The 26,151-nt window shown below is 40.6% G+C and overlaps 1 non-coding gene and 1 pseudogene across 1 annotated transcript; one reads left to right on the forward strand and one right to left on the reverse strand.

Moving 5' to 3' along the window:
* The first annotated feature begins 21,326 nt into the window (after nt 1-21,326).
* Nucleotides 21,327-21,439, forward strand: LOC111552950 (annotated as a pseudogene).
* A 1,018-nt stretch (nt 21,440-22,457) lies between these two features.
* Nucleotides 22,458-22,564, reverse strand: LOC111552962. Its single transcript, XR_002734789.1, has one exon. It is a non-coding gene; the product is annotated as a U6 spliceosomal RNA (small nuclear RNA).
* Nucleotides 22,565-26,151: the final 3,587 nt, after the last annotated feature.

Here is a 26,151-nt window from a genome sequence, read left to right on the forward strand (position 1 = left end):
TTGAGACATGTAACAGATGGAATGGGGAAGGGCAAAGGGATTAATAAGATTCACTACAGGATTAGGCTTTCGTTTGATTAAAACCAGCCTATGCAGGGCAGAGGCAGAACAAAATCACTCGGCTCTGACTCATCATGCTTCAGCGTGTGCAGCCACCACCGGGGGCAAGACCAGGTGGAAGTCATATACGCACAAGCACTGCTTAGAAGAACCACAATTGGTGGACTCGGCTCTGAAGGTTTTGCCTTACTTTTCCATGTTATGAAAGTCTAGGCTGAAGAAAGAATAATTCATATGGTACTAACACAGAAGCTGTCAGCTTTACATTCACAGTGCCTAATGCTGTGCCAGATGCATCTGTGCTTGAATAACTGTTTTTGAATGAGTAAAGGTCTAACCTCTCAGTTATCTCCATGAGGTCTGGGAGGATGTATAGGTATAGTCTGTGACTAAATGTTGGGATCTGACAGTCGCATAATTTTGTATCAGCCTAATCAGTAATGCCCCCTTTCCTGTGCAAAAGTGTGTCAGGTTTCAACTGCTCCCAAAAATTAGTGATAATAAAGACAGGGAAGAAAAGAGAAAACCTATCTTTCTACAAACGAATAAATGAAAAAATAGCTTGAGTAAGGTCTACATGTGGGTAAGGAGATAGAGTTACAGCCCTTTGAATTTTTCTTACTACCAGAAAAAAAATATTGAGTATGTGCTTGCTTTTTTAAGCAAGCAGTCTGATTTATTCCTGGGACTTCTATCTATTTCCATTTATTTAGATTACAGTTTACACCAGCAGGATTCAAGAACAATTCTGTTTTGTTCAAGACAAATCATCGTTCACTCTGGGAAGCCCAAAGTCATCACAAAAACAAAGAGAAGTAGCAGGAAAAAGGAATGTTAATAAGAACTGGATCCACTAATGGGTTGGAATATTTATATTTTTTACCTTTTATACTTTACATAAATTTTTTGCAACCTTTCTCTCAGACATCGAATAGGAGTTTATTATCTGGTGTGTAAACCTCTTGTGAGCTTCTGGTATGACTGCTAACAAGAAAATAATATTTTCTTTCTTAAGAAAACAAAGCACAAGACTCTTTTGGCCATATCAGATGCAGGACTGAATTAGAAACCTTGAAAAAATAAATTCAACTTCCCATAGTATGGCACAAAGTTAGACTCTAAAGATATGGTTTGGAATTCTACTCTGTCTATTCCCATGTGGCTTTGGACAAATCTCTTGGAGCCTCAGTTTCTCATCTGCACAATTAGGGAGTTGTTTGCTAAAGCTCCACCCATCACTGAAACTCTGTAAGTCTATGACTTGATCATTTGGTCAGTAAGAATTAATTTCTCCCATTAGCCTTTTGGAGAAGATGGTTCGCTCCCATTCCCTATGCCCACATGCTACTAGTCATCTTCTAGCACTCTAAAAAATAGCCCATGGAGCGGGCATGGAGGCTCATGACTCTAATCCCAGCACTTTGGGAGGCTGAGGCAGGCAGATGGCTTAAGCCCAGGAGTTCGAGACCAGCCTGGGCAACACGGCAAAACCCTGGCTCTACAAAAAATACAAAAATCAGGCAGGCATGGTGGTATGTGTCTGTAGTCCCAGGTACTCGGGAGGCTGAGTTGGGAGGATTCCCTGAGCCTGGGAGTCAGAGGTTGTAGTGAGCCAAGATGGCACCACTGAACTCTAGCCTGGGCAACAAAGTGAGACTGTTTCCAAAGACATATAAAAATAGCCCCTGGGATCTTTATGCTCTCTCAATGCCCCCATTGAGTTCCCTGAATCTGATGCTTTGGATTACACAGTTCCATCAGAGTGACTTCTAGTAAATGAAAACTCACCATGGCTGGCTATACCTTGGCTATGAGCTATCAAAGCACAGCAAAATATTTCAGATCAAAGATTCCATCTGTCTTGAGCTAGAAAATAGAAAAAGTTTACTACAAATTGGCCAGCACAGGTCCACTACTGAGAAATAAACTGCTCAGCCTTCCATGTCTTCCAATGTATGTTCAATGGATTCAACAACACAGCAATCTCAACCCCTCTCCTCCTCAGCAAAGAATATTACTTCATTCCACTTACCTAGAAAGGTATCACCATTCCCTGACTTACTACTTACATCCAATGATTCAAACCTGACTCTTAGATGTGTTTATTTAAAAGAACCTAAGCAAAGCCTAAGTTATTCATTTTCCATTAGTGAGAGTGGATCTTCCAGGATCTTCTCTAGTGACCTTTGTCAACCTGGTTTAAAAATAGTGGTCATGATTTGCTAGTAGCCTCTGTTCCTGTGAGGTGGAAACACTTTTAAACAGTCAGGCCCCCTGGCGGAGCCTGACTTTAAACACCTGATTTTAAACATCACTTGGCGATTTCCTGAAAGATCCTTCATAGTACTACTTCTTGGAATTGTGGAGACTGTGAAATATGATGATGTATTTAAAGGGCACAAAGCCTGCATTACAGGAACTCTGCTCCCCTCTCCTCCCGCCGTAAGGATGGGAAAATTACCTTAGAAGAGGTAGATTGCAGAAGTTCTTTTGATGATGGTAGGGAAGGATTATTGTGAGTAGGTGGTAAAATGGTAGGGGTAGGAAAGAAGGAATTGAGGCTTATGTAGATAGAAAAGTATAGACGAATAGGAACAGATATCGAATAAATCATGAACACAATGTGGGAAAGGTCCCAGACTCTAGGTTTTCGACATCTCAAATGGCACACTCATGAAAACTTTACTTTCTGGTGGGACTCAAATTCCATCCTCATTACAGAATCTGTAATCTACCTACAAACTTCCCCTTTCTGCTCTCTAAATGTAGCGGTCATAAGAACACACTCTTTGCTCCTTAGTTCTTACGCATAATTTCTCCATCTCCCCCACAGTACCAACAGCATTCACATCTCTACATTTGATTTCTGTAGTCTAAGTGGAAACAGATACCTGAGATTCTATTTTACAGGTAATTTGGTAAATTCCATAATGTCAGGGCCCATACCCATCTAATTCTCCAGGAATTGTATCCACCACTGCCCTCCTGCATTCAACAGCACATGTTTGATATTTTCTTTATGGTAATCATGGGAGCCATACATTGACTACAGCATTTGCTCTGTGACTAGCTGAAAACAGCTTCCCACTCAGAAATTGTCCTACTCTAAACATCAGTGCTTTCCCCCATCCCTCACCCTGCTGGTAAAATCTTTTTAGCCAAATAAAATGCTTCCCAAAAGATAAGCTCATCAAAAGCCTTCACAACTCTAAACATTAGTCTTGCTAGGCTGACTCCCCCTTCCCCCACCCCAGTTACATAAGGCAGATAGCTTGTGGTCCCTCAATCTCATATCCTTGTCCCTACAAGCTGGTTTCAAGGACAGTGGCTGGCACAAGATATTCTTGAACTGAGACTCCCAACTCAAATCTACCAACCACTACCTGAAACCCTTGGATTGATTATATTTGTTCCCAGTGTCTTTTCCTTGATTTTCTTTCTCTAGCTTCCTCTGTCCTCATAATTACTGTTTCCTCTTGATTGCAAATAAGCCTTTCCTTCCTTATGCCATCTCCTAAACCTCCCTGAAGGAATTTTCTGGTGAGTTCTGGCAATTACAAAAAGTAGCAAGGGGCCAGGTGCAGTGGCTTACACCTGTAATCCCAGCACTTTGGGAGGCAGAGGCTGGTGGATCAGGAGGTCAAGAGATTGAGACCATCCTGGCCAACAGGGTGAAACCCCGTCTCTACCAAAAACACAAAAATTAGCTGGGTATGTTGGCACATGCCTGTAATCCCAGCTACTCGGGAGGCTGAGGCAGGAGAATTGCTTGAACCTAGGAGGCAGAGGTTGCAGTGAGTCGAAATCACGCCACTGCACTCCAGCCTGGCAACACAGCTAGACTGTCTCAAAAAAAAAAAAAGTAGTAAGGATGCTAAAGACCAGTTTTTAAAAAATGAAAGTAAGTGTACATTTGGTTCTGGAAACCATATACTTTTATACTATCTTAGTCACTAGCAGAGAAGGGTCCCTTGACAAGGAATCAGGCTATAATATTACTTAATACTTAGTATCAAGGCAGGACTGCAAGGTGATATTCACCATGACTTTCCTTGTACCAAGGTCTGGATTTCTAGCAGCTCCTTCCCTGGGGCCAAAGTCTAATACTTTGATGGCCAGAAGAAGTTATATAACAAGTCAGAGGATTTGAAGGCAGGAATTAGATCCAGGTCCAAAGTGTCAGTGGCACTGTGCACAAAATAACTGACTCCTGGAGAGACTAAAGGTCAAAGCAGATCTGACTACTTGGCAGTTTGAGGATGCCATTAGTTGGATAAAATGTCTGAAGTCTGGCCGGGTGTGGCGGCTCACGCCTGTAATCCCAGCACTTTGGGAGGCTGAGGTGGGCGGATCACTTAGGGTCAGGAGTTCAAGACCAGCCTGACCAACATGGAGAAACCCCGTCTCTACTAAAAATACAAAAATTAGTTGGGCGTGGTGGCAGATGCCTGAAATCACAGCTACTTGGGAGGCTGAGGCAGGAGAATCACTTGAATCCGAGAGGTAGAGGTTGCGGCACACTCCAGTCTGGGCAACAAGAGCAAGACTCCATCTCAAAAAAAAAAAGGCTGAAGTCTAACCCATCCAAAAGAGGTAGCGGGCACCTCATCTGCCAGCTCTACACTGAAATAAGAAAGGAAGCCCAGCTTCTGACGCTTCTTCCAGCAGTCAGTAGGGTGGCTTGACAACACAGTGCCAGACCCTAATCATCCCTTCACCATACCCCAGTGGGAAAGTATCCCTAGCACAGGGTCCAGCAACACTGTGTCTCTAAGCGTAACAAACAAGAGGTTTACAGGTTATTTTAACTGAGGTGAAGGGAGACCTGGAAAGAGGCGGCAGATGTGTCCTTGGATGGATGGCCACACTTGTCTAATTGACGTCTTTGTGTCAATTATAAGGCTGTCATTCTGGGCCAGGTGCAGTGGCTCACACCTGTAATCCTAGTACTTTGGGAGGCCAAGCCAGGCAGATCGCCTGAGCTCAGGAGTTCAAGACCAGCCTGGGCAACACAATGAAACCCCATCTCTACCAAAATATAAAAAGTTAGCCAGGCATGGCAGCATGCGCCTGTAGTCCCAGCTACTCGAGAGGCTAAAACAGGCAGAGGTTGCAGTGAGCTGAGATCGCACCACTGCACTCCAGCCTGGGCAACGAGCAAGATTCCATCTCCATAGGAAAAAAAAAAAAAAAAAAACTGTCACTCTGGATGGACACAGCACCACGGGTACACAGTTTGGATGGAGCACTAATTGGATTTTAGCCCCCACGGCTTTCTATACTCAGGAACATTGCACAACACACAGCCACACAGTGCTGCCCCATTCCATAGTTCAGTTCAGAACCAGAAATAAATTAGGTTCAAGGCAGTGTTGAAAAAGACAGTAGGTCTTATGTCTGGGTCACCCCAACCCAAAAGCAGCCTTCTCACATTCTTCTTCAGACTCCTCTGGGGCATCAGTCTGTGCCATGTGAGCTAAAAGAAGAGGGTGTCAGGAGGAGAAAGAGTGGAGGGGACACGGTGGCCCTGCCAGGACTCACATTCAAGCTGCAGCCATGTCCTAACCATACTTTGACACAGCTACTGAGGCCCAATACACACCCATCATCAGCTCAGTCACCACCATCTGTCCCTGAAGAAAATTATGGAACAACTCTTGCTTGCTTATTCTGGGGTACATTTGGGGATCCAACAATTATACATGAAAAATCAGGATGAGTGGCATGGTCACCAGTAAAAAACAAATAGGGAAAGGCATGCAAACAGGATCTAATGGATTCTAAAAGAAGAGGAATGGGACTATACCCATCCCATCACTACTACAAACACAAAGAACAGATAAAACATAAAAAGATATTTAAAAGGTATGCTCTAAAGCAAGCTAATGATCTCTTTGGACCCAACTGATTTCAGCTCTTCAGGATTCATGAGAATTCCACACATGGTGGGTACCCTGAGCCAAGCTCACTATGAGAAATCAGGACTAGACCAGTGTCTCCCATCCATCCCACCAGTGACATAAGAGCTACTAGAGCTGCTGCCTGATGTTAAGCCTCCTGTGAAGCTGCAAACAAAGGGAGACAGAAGGAAACTGTCACAGTCCTGAAATTAAATTAACTTGTCCTGAGCAAGCTGCCACAAATGCAGGGACTGGACTTGTGACCTATTCAGTCCCCAATACCCATAAAATACCCGGTTCTGAGCTGACATTCCAGGGGGACTAAGGGAGAGACAACCATTCAGGAAGGAATGAGTGAAGAAAGAGGGAAAGAGGGACACTCTCTAAATGAAGACAACCAATAAATGTAAACCAACACAGCAAATGCAATGGAAATAATAATCTAAAAAGGGTATATATATTTTTTCAGGATCTTCACAGAGAGAGTGGAAGGAATAACATTCATTTAAAAGAAATGAAAACATACACAAATGAAATTAGAAAAAGTAAACAAAAAAATATGATAAATGAAAAATACAGAAACTGAAAAGCTTAATGAATGAGATCACCTCTAGTCTGTACACTCTCAAAAAAAGATTAGGAAATTGAAAAACTATGCTGAGAGTACACTACTGAGAAACAGAAAAAATTATGAATGGGCAGTTAAGAGACATGGAGAATATACAAATACACTTCAAAATATAATCAACTGCAGAAAAATAGAGTTGGAATTGGAAGAGCAGCAGTATTCAAAGGATTTGTGGCTAATAATTTACAAGAACTGAAAATACACAAGAAACCACATTTCGAAATGCATTCTATAAAGGAAGGTGAATCAATAAAAATAAATCCACAACCATAGTGTGTTGTCAAACTACAAAACATTGCAAAAACTACTAGAGAAAAGACAAATTCCTATGAAGGAATGACAATTAGACTGACAATGGATTTTTCATCAGTTACAATCAATGCCAAAAGAAAATGGAGTATAGCTCCCATATACTGAGAGAAAATAATTATCTACCTTGAATTCTATATGTAGCTATGTAGTCATAATAGACAAAGAGAGTTTACCACTCACAGACTCTCACTGAAAAAAACAACATTTAAAAACTGAAGAATGCACTTCAGGAAGAAATAATCCAGAGGACAATGAGCAGAGAAACTGACAAAAATATAATAGTGGTATATTTAATTCTTAACCATAAAAATAACTATTTTGTGGGGTTTTGGTGGGTTTTATTTAAAGGTAAAATAAAACCCTAGACAACAAGAAGAAAGATATGTGGAGTATCTGTGCAGGGGGAGGGGAGGAATCAATAGATTCTTTTCTTATCTATGGGAGATGAGATGTACTGAATAAATACAGGCCTTATAGACATTTCAAAAATGAAGGGTGTGTTAAAACTGTAAGGACAACCACTAAAACAAGAAAAATACATCATATATATACCAAGGCAACAAAGGGAATAAGGGGAATAGAGAACAAAGGGGAATAGAGAAACAAAGGGGAATAGAGAAAAAAAATCCCACAGAAGGGAGAAAACAAAAAACGCAGCAATGAAAAAGGGTGATTGCGGCAGAAGTGCCCAGATGTCTGCCAAAGGTATGTGTTCCTCTACCACCTAAAGGAGTGTCGCTGGGAAGTGGCTACCACAGTAACTTTATTTCCTAGGTCCCTCTTGCATCTAGGTGGGACCAGATGACTAGTTCTCATCTATGAAATGTGAAAGGTGACATAAATGACTTCCAGGCTAATGTGGTTAAAGAAGCAGGTGTGTCTACTCCACTGCCTCTTTCCCTTTCTATGGTGATTATGCAACCTACACACTGGGAGTGACAGAGCCACTAGATGGAAGGAAGGAGCCTGGGTTCCTGAATGACTGCAAGGGGCAGACCATCCATCCTATTTGTGCCACTGATTGGATTTCACGTTATAAAATATATAACATATCTTTTATATAAAACATAACTGTTTTATATGAAATATAACTGTTCTTATATAAAATTTTATGTAAAATATAACTTTTGTATTTTATATAAAATATAACTGTTTTGTATTTTATATAAAACTGTTTTGCATTTTATAATATATAAAGTATAATTATTTTATAAACTATATAAGTATTACAAAATATATATAAACATTAAATATAATTATTTTATCATGTAAAATCTAATCTTCAATGTGCTGAGCCACTGAGGTCTCCAGATTAATCTGTTACCTCAGCCAACACTGCCTTAAGTAATATAAATGGTAAACAGAAAACACAAAATAAGCCAAATATATCAACAATCACAAAAATGTAAATAGATTAAGGCAGGGGTTGGCAAACAATAGCTGGCAGAACAAATCTAGCCATGCCTATTTATTCATGTGGCCTGAGGCTGCTTTTGAGTAGCTGTAACAGATACTATATGACCCGCAGAACCTAAAATATTTACGGCTGACAGAAAAAAGTTGCCAACCCCCAGATTAAATCTACACATTTTTAAATGGAATGAAATTGGTTTAATTTTTAAGATCTGAATAATGCTGTTTATGACAAACATAATTTTGAAAATCACACCAAAGACTGGAAAATAAACAGAAGGGTAAAGATATTCCAAGCAAATATTAACCAAAAGGAAACATATTTAGCAATGTTAATACAATATAAAAGTTCACCACCACAACTGCATTAATATGGATAAATAAGTAAACTACATAAAAATAAAAATAAAAAGATATACCCACAAAATATAACAATCTTGAACTTATAAGTGCCTCATTACATAAAGCAAAAATAAGAGTTACAATGAAAATTTTTTCTGAACTATAAATAAAGAGGCAAATTTTACCACAAATCTTTCAGAAACTGATAAACCAATAAATGTTGGTTAAAGAAGCAGCAGTTAAAAGATTTGAAAGCTGTGAGAGAACAGGTGAGGGTTTCAGAACCACCTGAGGGACTTACTCAAATAACACATACCCTGCCACCTTACCCAGAGAGAAGAAAAGGGAGAGATCCTTTGAGACCAACTGATTCAGTATATCTCTTTGATTGCGGAAGAGGGGTATACCTTAGGGGTGTAATGCTATTGTCTTAGTATGATTTGTGCTACTATAACAAAATACCTAAGACTGAGTAATCTATAAAGAAGAGAAATTTATTCTGTCACCGTTCTGGAGGCTAGAAAGTCTAAGATCAAGGCATCAGCAGGTTCAGTTGTCTGGTACGGTCTTGTCTCTGCTTCCAAGATGGCACCTTGAGTGCTGTGTCCTCACATGGCACAACATTAAGCCCTCCTTGTAGCCTTTTTATAAAGGCACTAATCCCATTCGCAAGGGATGGAGTCCTCATGACCTAATCACCTCTTAAAGGTCTCACCTCTTAACTGCATCACATTAGCCATTAAGTTTCAACATTTGAATTTTGGAAGGGACACATTCAAACCATAGCAGCTATGACTGAAAAACTAAAAAAAGGTTAGGAATTGTCTTTCTCCAGGTGGGAAACAGCAGACAATCTCTTTACCAAATATTTAAATCGTTTCCAACACGAGCTTCTCCATGGCTACCGGGGATATAAAAGGACTGGAATAAGAAGAACAAAACATCTGTTATAACAGTGATCAGGTATCTCTCCTGAATTTCTGGATAATTGTTCCTAAAATTCAAAATGGGTCAAAGCTTTGTCTTACTATTATAGATTCAGTTTAACTAAATAAGAACGGCTCAGAACAGGAAATTTTTTAAAGTTGTTCAAGACAATCTATATATTTACTTAAAATGTCGGCCATCCAGCTTTAGGGAAATTTTATCAATAGACAATATATTAAAAGGTACTCCATTTCCTTTAAAAGTTCAAGGTGCGGCCAGGCGCAGTGGCTCACGCCTGTAATCCCAGCACTTTGGGAGGCCGAGGCAGGCAGATCACGAGGTCAGGAGATCGAGACCATCCTGGGTAACATGGTGACACCCTGTCTCTACTAAAAATACAAAAAATTAGCTGGGTGTGGTGGCAGGTACCTGTAGTCCCAGCTACTCATGAGACTGAGGCAGGAAAATGGTGTGAACCCTGGAGGCAGAGCTTGCGGTGAACCGAGATGGTGCCACTGCACTCCAGCCCAGGCGACAGAACGAGGAAAAAAAATTCAAGGTCTGTCTGGCCAACATGGTGAAACCCTGTCTCTACTAAAAATACAAAAATTAGCTGAGTGTGGTGGCGGTTGCCTATAGTCCCAGCTACTCAGGAGGCTGAAGCAGAAGAATCGCTTGAACCCGGGAGGGAGGTGAAGGTTGCAGTGAACCAAGATTGCGCCACTGCACTCCCGCCTGGGGAACAAGAGTGAGACTCTGTCTCAAAAAAAAAAAAAGGTTAAAGGTCAAAGTTCATTGAGCAAAAGAAATCTAATTTAGTCTAAGGAAACCACGAAAGCGCAGTTTAACTCTGTGACAAAATAGAAGAATGTAAGGTCCTCCTCTAATCAGCATCAGTCCATTTGGTTTCCCTTCCCATAAGCAACTCTAGCCGTTGCTTATGGGAAAGGATTTACAATAATGTAGTCAATGTAGCAAAATCTCCTTTACCAAAGTTCTATGACCACTGAAATTTCTAATGAATATATTTTAAGAATATATCATCAAAAGCAAGAGTAAAGAAATTGTGTGTAAATAATGGACGGTAGGCAATATTTTGGAGTAATGAGGAGTGCAGTTGATAGAAAACAAAATTATAATGTGGAAGGCAGAGAATCACTACTGTTTCTTAAATAGATGAGTGACATGGTGAAATGGTGTTTGTACAAACGACAGACAATTATGCACAAAAGGGATTACACGAAGAGGAGAGAAGCTAGAAGACTTCTGTTTCGGTGGTGTTTTTTTTTTTTAATTTTTTTTTTTTTGAGACACAGTCTCACTCTGTCACCCAGGCTGGAGTGCAGTGGCGCATTCTCAACTCACTGCAACCCCTGCCTCCCGAGTTCAAGCAATTCTTATGCCTCAGCCTCCTGAGTAGGTGGGATTATACAAGTGTGCGTCATCAAGCCTGACTAATTTTTTGTATTTTAGTAGAGATGGGATTTCACCATGCTGCCCAGGCTAGTCTCCAACTCCTGATCTCAGGCAATCTGCCCACCTCCGCCTCCCAAAGTGCTAGAATCCACAGGCATGAGCCACCATGCCCAGCCTTAAAGCTAGAAGACTTTTGGATAGTTCAGATATTAGGCAGTGTGGGTGGGGGTTTAGAGCTCCAAGAGAATGAGATGTAATGTAAATGAAGCCTGGAGAGGAGGAATCAAGTAGACTTTGTGAATAACTGGATGAGAGAGGAGGAAGAGGCAGGAGAAGAAAGGAGGAAGGCAGAATGGAGGAGGAAGATGATGACAAAATTTTCAAAACTTTGTCCGGGCAAGGTGACAGGGAAAAGAAACCTGTATTGACTTGTGGAAGGTTAGTTAGTTTTAGGTTCCCCAAATGTAAGATAAAAGAAAAAAAAAAAGCAACTATTAAAAACTGGGCCAGCAATTGGAGAACACAGTGATTTACAAAGGGTAGCTAGCCCACAGAGCCCTGCATCAGAATTCCCTGGGTTCCTGCTCAAATACAGATTCCAGGGCTCCTCTCCAGACCTACTAAATCACAGTTCCCAGTGTTGGGACCCAGGGATCTGGATCGTATGAGTTCACAGAAGGGATATACTGAGCACACTGGAGTGTATCCCCTGTTGAACCAGAGATGCACATATGCACACTCTGTATACCAAATCCCAAGTGGCTAAGCTTACCCAAGATTATTGAAGGGGAAGCAGGATCCAAGCACTAAGGCTGGGGGTCTCAGTGGTTATGGGTTATGGATAGAGTAGCCAAGGAAGGATACAGAAAACAAGAAGTTTATAAACTTAGCATGAACCAGTATTACACATTATCACAAGAATGAGGACATTTCTAGTGGAAGCATTATTGGATAGTTGAATGTTGGTTATTCCCCCTGCCCCCGAAGTACTAGGTGATTATACTGGAACCTTAACAGCTGACTAAGAACACAGTTTGAGCCTGCTGATACTCACCTTAGACAATAACAAAGATCAATTAGCTAATAGTAGGTACAAGTAGTAAAACATTTAAGTCTTAATTTCCTCAAAGAGATAGCAGATCTTACCTCTCTCATTTTCATCATGTATTTAACAAACAAGACCCAAATGTACAAAATTTTTGTGTTAAAAAAATTAAGAAACATGTGAAACAGATAATACCTAATATTCTAAGCTTTGGTGGGGTGGGGGGTGGGGGGAGAAGGTCACTGGCCCTAAGTTTGCTTTTCCTTAAAGTTACACCATTTCCTTTCCATTGTTGTTGTTTTTAACTGGTCATAATTTCCAAGATAACAGCTGACTACTGGGTTGTATTCCTCAGCATAAGAATTGTAGGCAAGTGCTCTTCAGGATATAGTGAAGGTCTCCAATGCAAATGCCCAAATGTTCTTGAATTAATGAATTATAAAAACCTGGCCGGGCATGGTGGCTCACGCCTGTCATCCCAGCACTTTGGGAGGCCAAGGTGGGCAGATCATGAGGTCAAGAGATTAAGACCATCCTGGCCAGCACAGTGAAACCCCGTCTCTATTAAAATACAAAAATTAGCTGGGCGTGGTAGCATGTGCCTGTAATCCCAGCTACTTGGAAGGCTGAGGCAAGAGAATCGCTTGAACCTGGGAGGCAGAGGTTGCAGTGAGCCAAGATAGTGCCATTGTACTCCAACCTAGCGACAGAGCAACACTCCATCTCAAAAAAAAAAAAAAAAAATTAAAATTAAAAATAAAGATAAATTTTAAAAAATCCAATCACCACAAACCTTAAAATTGGAAAGTTTCTCACTGCAACAACAGCAATTTACACACCTGCCACGCTTTGCAAAGTACAAGGCACTTTCCCAAGCGTTTCTCACAGATCTTTCTGTCAACCCTAAAAGGCAAGCAGGGTAGTTATTATCCCCATTTCACATGAGAATGTGGGTTGTCCAAAAGCTGGGACTGGGGTTAGAACTCTGACCATCAGACCAAAATATCGTTCCATGACACCCGAAACACACAATAAATTAAAAAGAGGTTTTTTTTCACTCTTTGAAAATAATCGGACAGGAAGATTTAATTAATAAATGTTTTACTTGCAGTTAACACTATCAAATATGACAACAGGGCAGCCTCAGTTTTTTTGGTAGATTGAAACTTAGACTTCCTGGGAAACAAAAACCTTCATGAGCTGTGTGAATGAACAGAGTTGATGGAGGAAGTGAAATCACAGCATCAATAAAGAGATGTGAAATATAAAGGCTTTACGCACCTTGGATCCTAGCATGAGAAATTAACTCCTACCCACCTTTACAACCCAGGAATATACAGAGCCATTCCTAGAAGCAGTGAGGCTGGCCTATAGAGGCGATCGCATATGAGGGCCTGAACAGCCTCCAGAGGAGGAAGTGAGTGGAGGCTCATAATAGGAGTCCAGGGGTGTTTGTCACTCAGACCCAGTGTTCTAGAATGATTCAGGTTAAACCTAGCTAGAGTAGAAGTGGCTAAGATTAAAAAGTTAATTACAGGCTGGGTGTGGTGGCGCACACCTGTAATCCCAGCACTTTGGGAGGCTGAGGCCGGCGGAACACAAGGTCAGGGGATCGAGACCATCCTGGCTAACATGGTGAAACCCCGTCTCTACTAAAACTAAAAAAAAAAAAATTAGCCGGGCGTGGTGGCAGGCGCCTGTAGTCCCAGTTACTCAGGAGGCTGAGGCAGGAGAATGGTGTGAACCTAGGAGGCAAAGCTTGCAGTAAGCCAACATCATGCCACTGCACTCCAGCCTGAGCGACAGAGCAAGACTCTGTCTCAAAAAAAAAAAAGTTAATGACAAAGAATTATCTCATTAATAGCTTCCTGAAGAGCAGCATGAGAAGACACCACAGTGTAGAAGTTATTTCTGAAATCGCCCCCATGTGAGAAGAGCCTGTCTTACCATGAAGTAAGTGAAGTAGAGTCATGGAAAGATATTGTTACTGTTGTGTGACTTTATTATACATTAATTCATTCAGAAAGTACTGAGGTCAGACTTTGTGGCAGGCATTGTTGTAGACAGTTGGAATACAGCAATAAACAGAACAGAGGAAGTCTTGCTCTTTGGAAATTATTCTAGTTGGGGAAGACAGAAAGCAAGCAAATAAATAAGTATGTGATGGAAAGAACTGCCACAAAAAAAGTAGAGCAGGATAAAGGGAATGTGATTTGGCAAAATACAAGTTGTGTTTCTGCTTTAAATCTAGTTTTATAAATCATTGAAAATACATTTGAATAATCTTAGTAGTTGTGAATGTTGAGGATCATGTCATAATGATAACGGAATCAATTCATCAAGAAGACACAGCAATCTTAAATATGTATGTAACAGGAAAACTTCAAAATACATGAAGAAAAAAATGTCAGAACTGAAAGGTCAGATTGAGAACTCTGCAATTACAGCTGGAAATTTAAACAGTCCTCTCTGAATAACTGATGAAAGATATACAGAAAATCAGTAAGGATATGCATGATTTGAACATTATCAACTAAGTTGGCTTAATAACCCATGTGACAAAGAAAAATTTTTAAAACTACAAACACAGTACAATAAAATTTGTATGATTCAGCTAAAGTAGTGCCTAGAAAGAAATGTGTGGCTTTAAATGTTTGTATTCGGAAAGAAAAAAAGGTCTAAATTTAACAATCTAAACTTCTACCATAAGAAACTGGGGAAAGAAGAGGTAATTAAACCAAGAGTAAACAAAAGGGAGGAAATAATAAAGAGCAGAAATCAACAGAAAATGTACAATTCTATTTTGGGTTTCCAAAAAACCCAAAAACTGGTTTTTCAAAAAATGTAATAAAACTGAAAAATTTCTAGCCAGATGGATCAACAAAATAAGAGAGAAATTGCAAAATACCACCATCAGCAATGAAAGAGACAACACTACAAATACTACAAAGATTAAAAGAAAATAAAGTAATATGAAAAATTTCACGCTGCCACTTTAGGAAAACAGCAGAAGCACATACAGAGTTATATTTCTTTGAAATAGCGGTTTCTAAGTGTAGTCAACCATATAACTATCACTGTTAACCAAAGTAACTTCTATTTTGCAGAGAAAAGTGGGGGGCTGGATAACTGTGAACTGTCAAAACCCATCATTTTATCAGATTAGCAGAGCTCGTCAATATACATAACACAACTTTCTACAGTGGCTAACATCCCTAATACAACTCCTTAAAGTGGTAAAAATAAACACATTACTTAATATGACCCAAACAGATAGCCTGTCTATAGCATATAAACATAAAAAGCAGAAGTAAAGCTATAATTATGCTTAATAACTAATATTTTAATTGTTACTTAGAAATTATCTAGTTATGCACTGATTTTTCCATTAGCCCAATTTAAAACTGATCCAAGACTTTAATTTACCTAGATCTTGGAAACTTATCTTCCATCTGACATGCTACAGACCAATGACTAACAAAAAGAAGTTCACCAAAACAAGTATGCAACTTGGTCAAACACAAATTTACACTTTTCATAAGCAAGCATTAAGCAGAAGTAATGTAAGCTTATTTGATCAATAAACCTGCATACACTTAGAAAAACATACCCAGGCACAATAAAAATGTACACTTGTATTATATACAACACTGATAAATCAAAGAAGACACAGCTGTTTTTACTAAACCAAATTAATACAACAGTCTAGTTTATCAAAGATGTGCCTAAATTATGTGAATCTGAATTCTTAAAATGTTCCTAAGCTGGTTGCTTTTGGAATACTTTTTAAATCTAGCACATTGAAATTTTTAGAAATTCCATTTATTATTTTCTGGGAGTTATTGGCATACTACGCTTATGTAAGCATTTATTCATCTTTTCAACCAGCAGTCTCCAACCTTTTTGGCACCAGGGACTGGTTTCCTGGAAGACAAATTTTCCCTGGGGTTGGTGGGCTAGATGGTTTGGGGATGAAACTGTTCCACCTCAGATCATCAGGCATTAGATTCCCATAAGGAGGGTGCAACCTAGATCCCTCACAAGCACAGTTCACAATAGGGTTTGTACGCCTATGAGAATCTAATGCAGCTGCCAATCTGCCAGGAGGCAGAGCTCACATTACAATGCTCACCTGCCCTCTGCTCACTTCCTGCTGCACCTCCCGGTTCCAAACAGGTCACAGATGGGTACCAGTCCATTGCCTGGGGGTTGGGGACCTTCGTCTTAAATCAATCAGAATCGAACTCCTTTAATGTAGGAGATTTCATAATCTAAGTTGTTAACACCCGCTAGATTTAGGAAAGCATTACACATTCATAGAATGAGAGGGAAAGACTTTTCTGAATTACAAACATGCAAAGAGTTTATAGCTTTAATTCTAAAATTTCACTCATGGATCAAGAATAAACACAGAAGCACAAAAAAAAAATTACCAATTCAGATATCAAAGAGCTGTTCCCCTTCTTGGTGGGCACAATATTCTTCATTGATTTGAGCCCAAAATGGACAAAAGACATATAAACAAGACTAATAAACTAGTTTCTCTAGAGTCTCTCACCCAACAGAGACTAGATCTCTGTAAATATTAATCCATTCACAGAGCTTACTAAATGATTAGACCATGACACAAAATTCCCAATTATTGTTTTCACCCAGTACAGCAGATGCACTGGCTGGAAGCAAAACAAAAACAAACCACAAACTTTATTAATAGAAAAAAATATTAAAATTAGAAAAACGGAGTCACCAAAGTTCCATTGTGATTTGGCATCCAAGAAAAAAATGTGTTTGGGCTTTAAGCAGCCCACAGGCTAGCCTGGTAAAACATATATCTGGTTTTGTTAGACGAATCCAATAGACAACTCATAGGAAGATCTCTAACTTTTAAAAACACAATTTTTTAAAAAAGTGGATAAAATCATGCCTCTCATGAGATAAAAAAAGAACACGTTAAAGATTTTATTTATCATGAATCAATGCAGAAACATAGTAGATGTCACAACTAGTTCAAAAGAGAAATAAAAAAAGTATGTGTAATAAAGGAAGGTTGAATGTGCAAATGGAAGCAAAACTGGGTTCCTCCACAGTGGTGAAGAGAAGTCAATTGAACTTCCAGTCAGGAGAGAATTTGCACAGCTATAAACAGAAATTATTAACTGCCATGAGTTATTTACAATCTACAGAGTTGTAAAATAGCTTCCATAGAATGGGAATCAGATTTTGTTTTTTCCAAACAATTCAGTTTTCTACCTGGGCACAAGTTTTATTCGATACAAATAACATCTATTTGTAAATAACGTTCTTCTGAAATGTTATTTCAGAAAAGAGGATGAGTGTACACAGAGTTAAATTTATAGTAATTACAATAAATTAAGAAGTTCCTCTCTGACATGGTTTTTTCCTTACCAAAAAAACAGAACATGAGGTTTATCTTCTACACATTAGGGAACTGGTTGCCGTGAAAGGGCTCCAAGCACCAAAATATCTCATATCAGTTTCACCAGAGTGACATTCTCATTTCATTAAAAGTAGCCATTACAACACAGATAGGTCATATGGGTGATATGCCAGATGGTCCTCTGAATACATTGGCATAGGTCAATCCTCTGGAAACTGTAAGAAGTTGGGTCTGGGAATCTATCACTAAGAAAGCTTGAGAAATACTGTTCTAGTATATTTTAGTTTGTGGAGTTAGTTAGCAGAGCCCTGAAGAAATAAAGCCCAGACTAGTGTGCCTTTAAATATCCTTGGAATTGTAAGTGGGACATTTAGGAGGAGTCTTGGGGAGCCAGTGGGTGCATTATGAGGGAAGGAAGTATGGCCATAAAAGGAAGCCAGTAACAAAGAAAGCGGCCTGGTGGTGAACTTGAAACAAGCTTCACCTGATGTAGTGTGTCTGATGGAAAAGAAAGGAGAAGAGAGAAAAGAAAGAAGGGTGCTGACAAGCCCAAAGAAGATCTCATAAAGGCTGAGAGCTCACAGGAGGCATGGAGAGAAAGAGAGAAGCAGAGAGAGAATGCAAAAAGGTATCTCACAGACACTCTGGCAATTAAATCAGAATCTCTTGCCAGGCACAGTGGTGTGCACCTGAAAACCCAGCTACTTGAGAGGCTGAGGCAGGAGGATCACTTGAACCCAGGAGTTCCAGAGCAGCCTAAGCAACATAGTGAAGACCCTGTCTAAAAACAACAAAGCCAGAATCTCCAGGGGAGGACTCAGTCACTTGTATTTTTAAAAGCTCTTGTGATTGCGACCTGCCGACCGGGTTGATAACCTTTGTTCCCCACCTGGAGTTCACCAATTTCACACCAGGTGACGCTGGTCATTGATGCCGTGGTTCTAAATGACTCATGTGTTCCTTGCTAAAGAGGATGTGAGGATTTAGGATGAGTTTCTTCTTCTTTTTAATTAGAGAAAAATTCCTGAAGAGGAAATGACCTGTGGTTTTTTACTTTCAATTGTGTCACATCACTGAATGTGCCCTTTCTGTGAGTAAAAAGAAAAAGAACAAGGTCAACTTTCTACATAGTGTGTGCTGTTTTGTTGTTGCAGTCAAATGAGCAGAACTCAGAAATACAATTGTAAAACGGCAGGCTTTATCTTTTTCTTTGTAGTTTACTGCAAATAGTATGACCTAGTAATACTACAAGTGGTGCAGTAAAAAGAGCAATGAATTTGGGATCAGAAGATGGTAGGACCAGTGGCCAATCTTGCCCAGGGAGGTCACTACACTTATATCAGCCTCAGTTTCCTATTCCAAAAAATAAGATACATCTCTTTGGATCTAAAATGTCGTTGATTGCGAAATGCACCATAGTTTTACATGTCACAAAGAAAAGGTAGTTGTTTTATTTCAGTTAATGTAAATAATTAAAATTATTATGTTTATTGATGAGTTCAAATGTTCCAGAATATAAAAATAAAACATTTGTCTCATTGAAAAAATCCTTTAAATAAATTTCTTAAAGCCAATTTGTTAATAATTCCTATTAAGTAAGGCTCATGGTGAGGGTGGGGGGCCAGAGCGCAGTGGCTCACGCCTGTAATCCCAGCACCTTGGGAAGCCAAAACGGATGGATCACCTGACGTCAGGAGTTCCAGACCAGCCTGGCCAACATGGTGAAACCCCGTCTCTACTAAAAATACATAGACAGGGCATGGTAGCACAGGCCTGTAGTCCCAGCTACTTGGGAAGGTGAGGCAAGAGAATCACTTGAACCTGGGAGGTGGAGGTTGAAGTGAGCCGAGATCGCACCACTGCACTCCAGCCTGGTTGACAGAGGCTCCCATCTCAAAAAAAAATTCATCCTTCTCAAATGAGTCAAATCATACAAAATATTATTTAATTAAATAGCCACCTACCTCATAAATTTCCTATAAAGATTTGAAAAAGAACACTATTTCCTCCTAAAAAAAAAAGGGATTGGAAATTCATATATACTTAACCACGGGTACTAATACTAGAGTTGTTTTTGTCAAAATGCAAATACGGGATCTTAAATAGTTTTGAGTTTAGCAGAAGCCAATAGGGTTTTAATGTTGCAAGTGTGCAGTGTGAAGACATGCTAAACTCAAAAATGTTTAAGATCTCATATTTGCATTTGGCAAAAACAACTTTAATCTAGCCTAAGAAAAGTAATTTGCTAGAACAAGTAACCAAACAACTATGGAAAGCACCCGGTCATGGGATCAAATCATCCAGAGACTCAAGTGGTATCAACACTCTTTCCTAACTTATTTCCCTGATCTTATTATTCTCTCAATCTCTTCCATGGGATGCAGAACTTAGGCACCATAGGCCATGGGGTTACATCCTTATAACTCACAAGTAAACTTATAACTCACAAACTCACAATGTTTGTTTATAAACATTGGTTAATGGGTACAAAGCTACAATTAAAGAACAGGGGAAAAAATCTGATGTTCTATTGCACAGTAGGGTGAAGACAGTTAACAGTAAAATTTTGTATACCACAAAATAACTAGAGGAGAGGCTACTGAATGTTCTCACCACAGAGAAAGGATAAATGCATGAGGTGGTGGATACACTACCCTGGTTGGATCGTTATACAACATAGACATGTATTGAAACATCAAATTGAACCCCATAAATATGTACAACTACAATGTGTCCTCAAAACAAAACAAAAAGCAAGCAAACCACCAGACCAGACCTTCTACTTGGATATTGTTCATGGATGTATCCTAAAACCATTAAAGGAAAGATTTCTGGGAAACTTTATAGTGTGAGGGGTCAGACGGCTGACCACCTGCACCCACAGGTCAAGGGTAGGCATCACTCATACCGGGACAGCCAGCGGATACACGACTCTCGCTGAGGTGCAGTAAGCACACACCCTACCACTGTGTTTGAAGCCGTGCGGGCTTCAAAACAAAACACAACACAGCTGACCCAGAATCAAATGAGTCCATCACCCTTAACTGTAAATTTTCAAGAAACATGGAGGCTAGAGAAACAAGTTAAACGACACCATCCGTAAGTAATGGGCCAAATCCCAAGATCTGTGACATTCCACAGGGCAAATATCCCTCAGTATATGAATGACATGAAGAAAAACGAGGCGAGGGCAATTAGAGGACAACAGAGACCCAGGGTCGCAGCAACCGAATACAACGTGGGACCTTGTTTGGATCTCTATGACAATTCGACTGTAATAAGGAATTTCTGAAATAAGGAAATTTGAAAGTAGACTGAATATTAGGTGCCATGAAGGAATTACTTTAACTTTTCTAGGTGTGATAATGGTAGGTTAATTACTTTTTAAAAAAAAAAAAATTACTCGTCAGAGGAAGTTTATGGTGAAACGACCTGTTCTAAAGGTGTCGCGCCGACCCCGGGCCGGCCCTCTCGGTGCAGCAGGAGCCTCGTTATCAGGGTGTCTCCAGCTCGCCTGGGCGCTGGACCCCGCCGCGCGGTCCCAGGCGGCCGCAGCGTTGGTAGCTCCCGGCATGCTCCGCGGGCTGAGCTCCGCGGCAAGAGAACTTAAAGCCCCGGGCCTGGGTCCCACGCGGGGCCCCTTACCCAAAGTGCCCCGGGTCTTCATTTGCATGTCCCACCCAACAGGTAAACCTGACAGGTCAGTCGCGGCCGGGTACGGCCTGGCGGTCAGAGTACCAAACGCACGAGCTTGTGATGCGGTTCTATTGCATGAAATTCTCCTAAAGGCCCAAGATGAACGGGAAAGCGCGCGATTTGCTCACCATAAGTAAAACAGGTGAGAGACTCCCGTGCCTTATAAGGCCTGCGGATGGAGCTAATTGTGTGCTGGCTTTGGCAGCACATATACTAAAATTGGTTTTTGAACGATACAGAGAAGATCAGCGTGGCTCCTGCGCAAGGATGACACGCAAGTTCGTGGAGTGTTCCATATTTTCCGCGGTTCACGAAGGTTGCCAGATAAGACACAGGTACGGTGGTGTTTGTAGAGGCTGTTCAAGATCTCTCTAGACCTGCATTTTCCTGCTCGCAGACTTGGCCCAGTGGACTTCTACGACGCTGTCTGGGCCTCCCACCGGTTCTGTTGCCCCGGTGGGCTCCCTTCCTCGACAGCCTCCATCTTCAAGGCGCCCAGTCACGTTACTATTAAGTTACCCAGGTGATCCCCCTATCTGCACCCAAATACTTGTTTTCATTGATTAAAATATGCTTGCAGGCTGGGCAATGAACATTCCTCCTAATCGAATTTCCCATCACAGAATCTGTCCGATTTATATGAACCGGCCTAAGTACTTCTTAGAGGATACATGAAAACAGAAGACTGGTGAAAACAGATCCAGATGGACCTTGCTACTGTGTGGCCAGTATTCAAATAGGTCCTGGAGCTCTTGAATCTATAGGCAAAGGCCAACATTGATCTCCAATAATACCAGTCCTTAGTAGCATTCCTTTTGTGCAGCTCGCAGTCTAAGAGAAAAAGCGTGTAAGCACTCAGGTCTAAAATGATGGAGAATGGCACAAAGTAGGCGCCAGAAATGAGCGCTAATGTTTCCTTCCTTTAGTAGAGATTTATTAGTTTAGGAAAGATTTAGTAAGGAGTCATTGAACAATTTATATGCCAGGTGGTCTTCTATTGAACAAAAGCCAAACCAGCTGAGGCTCTGGAGTTTGTGTTGTTTGGGGAGACAAGACCGTAAGTCTATTCCAGAATGAAAAGTTCAATGAAGAAGGCACAAGGTGACCTTTCTCCATTTCCAAAATGCCTATGAACGATATATTCGCAGACGACATTCCACGGGTGACTCTGCTCCGTTCCCACTTCATAGATCTCCTTACACAAATTTTTTGTATTGAAAACCACAATTTCGTCACTGGGTGCCACCCATTTTTGCTTAGATTCACACTAGTTCCTTAGTGCTAGTTAGCAGATACTGAAACGACTTTCGCAGACTACGCAAAAATATGGAACGCTTCACGAATTTGCGTGTCATCCTTGCGCAGGGGCCATGCTAATCTTCTCTGTATCGTTCCAATTTTAGTATATGTGCTGCCGAAGCGAGCGCGCAATTGACTCCATCCGCAGGCCTTATAAGGCACGGGAGTCTCTCACCTGCTTTACTTACGGTGAGCGAACCGCGCGCTTTCCCGTTCACTTTGGGGTCTTTAAGAGAATTTCATGCAATAGAACCGCATCACAAGCTCGTGCGTTTGGTGCTCTGACCGCCAGGCCGTACCCGGCCGCGACTGACCTGTCAGGTTTACCTGTTGGGTGGGACATGCAAATGAACGCCCGGGGCACCTTGGGTAAGGGGCCCCGCGTGGGACCCAGGCCCGGGGCTTTGAGTTCTCTTGCCGCGGAGCTCAGCCCGCGGAGCATGCCGGGAGTCTGGCAGTCCGTGCGGCAGCAGTGGAGCGCTTGGCGTCTCTCCGAAGCCTCTCTGGGAGCTGGGGAGGCGGTTGGCCCGCTAGGTCACTAGGTCGAGCAGGGGTCCTCCCCCAAAACATGGAAATTTTCACCAGTATTTCGCCAGTGACACTGGGGCCTTGTGCCAACAGACCTTGCCGAAGTGAGCCCAGAGTTCAACTCTCTGGGAGAGTCCTTGCAACGACTCGACCACTCAGTTCTGGAGCGGTCGGCACCACGTTATAAGCTGCCGTGGACTAACTGGCATCTGCGTGACTGTCTCCGGCCGGTGTGCATAGGCGCCCGTCGGGTCGGGAGCTGAAGACCTTGGACAGGGCGGCCACACCCCTCTAGTACAGCAGCTCCTCCGTCCATTCTGCGCAGGGGCCTCTGGGGTCAGGGACGGAGGAGCCGGGGCGAGTAGCCACGCCCCTTCACAGGTGTCTTCCCTCGACCGCTACTTTCGCCCCTGGCAACCGAACACAGGAACGCTAAAAAACAGGCTGAGAGGTGAATTTGAGGAATTACATCGTTCCCTTAGATTTGAACTGGAGTAGCATTCTTGTACGTCCTTATACCTCCTGGCACTCTAATCCTAACCCTGTTAGGATACAAACGTACAGGACAGACCTACTGTCAAGAAATACTCTAGTAGTGTTAAATATTCTGATTTTTAACTACAGCAAAAATCATACTGTTCAAGTCATATCCCTGAGGGTTGTGAGATGAGGGCCAAAAATCAAAGCCTCTGGTATTTATTTGGTTACAGTATTTCACATATTGAAGTAAGTGAAGGGCAAATGTTTGCCTGTGTTGCGTTAAAACGGCACCTTGAATGAGGACTACGGCACATTTACCAATAACTGGAGTTTTGCTGCTGCTTCTCTTTCCTGTGGTCGTTTTACCCCTTCCTGAAAACAGTATTTTGAAGTAGAAACCTACTAAAAATCAGTAATTGAGAAAAATTTTAATTGGTATCCAATTTTCTGATGTACCAAAAGAAAATAGTGTGAAATCATATACGAGTTTCTGGTATTGCTGAGCCAAAAACAGAAAAAGGAACAGAAAGGTAGGCCCACATGAATTATTGCTAAGCCTATCTTTTTCCATGTTTGTGGTTATAATTCTTTTCTTTCACAGCTTTTGAAAAGTAATAAAAACACTATGTTCTTTCCCCTCAAAAAAATTAGGCAAAAACGACATTCCTGTTGAGTTAAATTGGCCAATTACAAATAAAATGTGCTTTGATATATTTCTTCTAATGCTCTATCTTTCCAATAAGCTGTTTCTGCTTTGTGACTTCAAAGCTAGGAAGCAGTAAATTGATGTTCAATTTTATGATTTGAAGAAGAATATCAAAATTCTTTCATGTTCTCTCTTTAAAACCTTATAACTAATCAGTTTATTAAAGGATACATGATTAGAAGAATCTATAGTTAGAAGGACGATCAGAGTTACAGGGTCATGAACTTGATGTCCCTACAAGCTATATGGGCCTTCAGAGTTAGGCTGCATTCCCAGATGACTACTTATAAACTCTTTCCCTTCTGAAATGAAGGAAAAGACTTAGCACATACAAGAAAAAGAAATGTTTGAAGGTTGGCAGGAGATAAATCCATTGGGGGAAAAAACCTTTATAAATGGTTGTAGACCTGGTGAAGCCCCAGAGTTTTGTGAGGCCAAGGTGGGAGGACCCCTTGAGACCAAGTGTTCAAGACCACCTGGGCAACTTAGTGAGACCCGAGCCTCCCTATCTCTCTCTCTATAGAGAGAGATATCTCTATATATCTCTATATAGCGATATCTCTATATAGAGATAAATATAAATATATGTTATATATGTTTATATAGATATATTTCTATATTTCTATATATAGATCTATATTTATAATCTTCAGGTATATACACCCAATATATACCTCTCTATATATAAATATACACCCAGTATATCTATATATTTATATATAGATATAGATATATTGATATATGTAATTGGGCATACATATATCGACATGTGTGTTATTGGGCAATTTAACTCAACAGGAATGTCGTTTTTGCCTAGTTTTTTTGAGGGGGAAAGAACATATTGTTTTTATTACTTTTCAAAAGCTGTGAAACAAGAATTATAACCACAAACACAGGAAAAGATAGATATATCGATATATCGATATATCTGTACATATATCTATATGTAGAGATATACTGGGTGTATATTTACATATAGAGAGAGAGGGGTATATACTGGGTGTATATACCTGAAGATTACCTGAAGTTAGTTTAATTATTAACACAATTCTTAAGCTATTTTTAAAGTTTCAGTCTTGAATTTATAGTTAGACCATTGGAGATAAAGAAGAAACAAGGCTTCTCATTGTGTTTTATTTATATCTGTGTGGGACTCTGTATACTGGATATATATATATATATATATATCATGCCCAGTGGCATGCTCCTATAGTCCTAGCTATTTGTGAGGCTGAAGATAGCTTTAGCCCAGGAGTTCAACGCTGCAGTGAAGTATGATCAAACTGCTACACTGCAGCCTGGGTGACAGAGTGAGAACACTGTCAGTAAAAAAAATAATAATAATAATAAAGTAAATTGTTTTAAATGCTCAGATGTGTACAGAAATAATACGAAAACTTAATTTTAGAGTTATGGCATCACTGAACAATATAATGTTAAAAGAGCTAAAACAATTTCTCACAGGTGATTTATATATGTCCTCTTTTAAAACACAAAATTCTCCCAAGATCTCCATTGTTACTTAAATTCCTTCTATTGTTCTTTAAATAAATATAAACACAAAACGGCATAAACTCCTTTCTCTTATAGCTGTTACACAGCTCTAAAACAAAAGCAGATTTACAAATTTGACACAAAAGTACAAATTAATAAAATTCAAATTAACAGCATTAATTTATTAATGTACTGCAGTAGATAATGCAGTTGGCTGAAACTTAAATCACCACTTTGAGTTTACAAAATTGTTAGCCATACCTTTTTTTTTTTTTTTTTTTTTGGAGACAGTCTTGATGTGTCGCCCAGGCTCATCGCAACCTCCAGCCTCCAGCAATTCTCATGCCTCAGCCTCCCGGGGAGCCAGGATTACAAGCATGCACCTCCACACCCGGCTGATTTTTGTATTTTTAGTAGAGAGGGGGTTTCACCATGTTGGCCACACTGGTCTCAAACCCCTGGCCTCAAGTGATCTGCCCGCCTTGGCCTCCCAAAGTACTGGGATTA

This window comes from Piliocolobus tephrosceles, chromosome 6, assembly GCF_002776525.5.
Source record: "Piliocolobus tephrosceles isolate RC106 chromosome 6, ASM277652v3, whole genome shotgun sequence".
NCBI lineage: Eukaryota > Metazoa > Chordata > Mammalia > Primates > Cercopithecidae > Piliocolobus > Piliocolobus tephrosceles.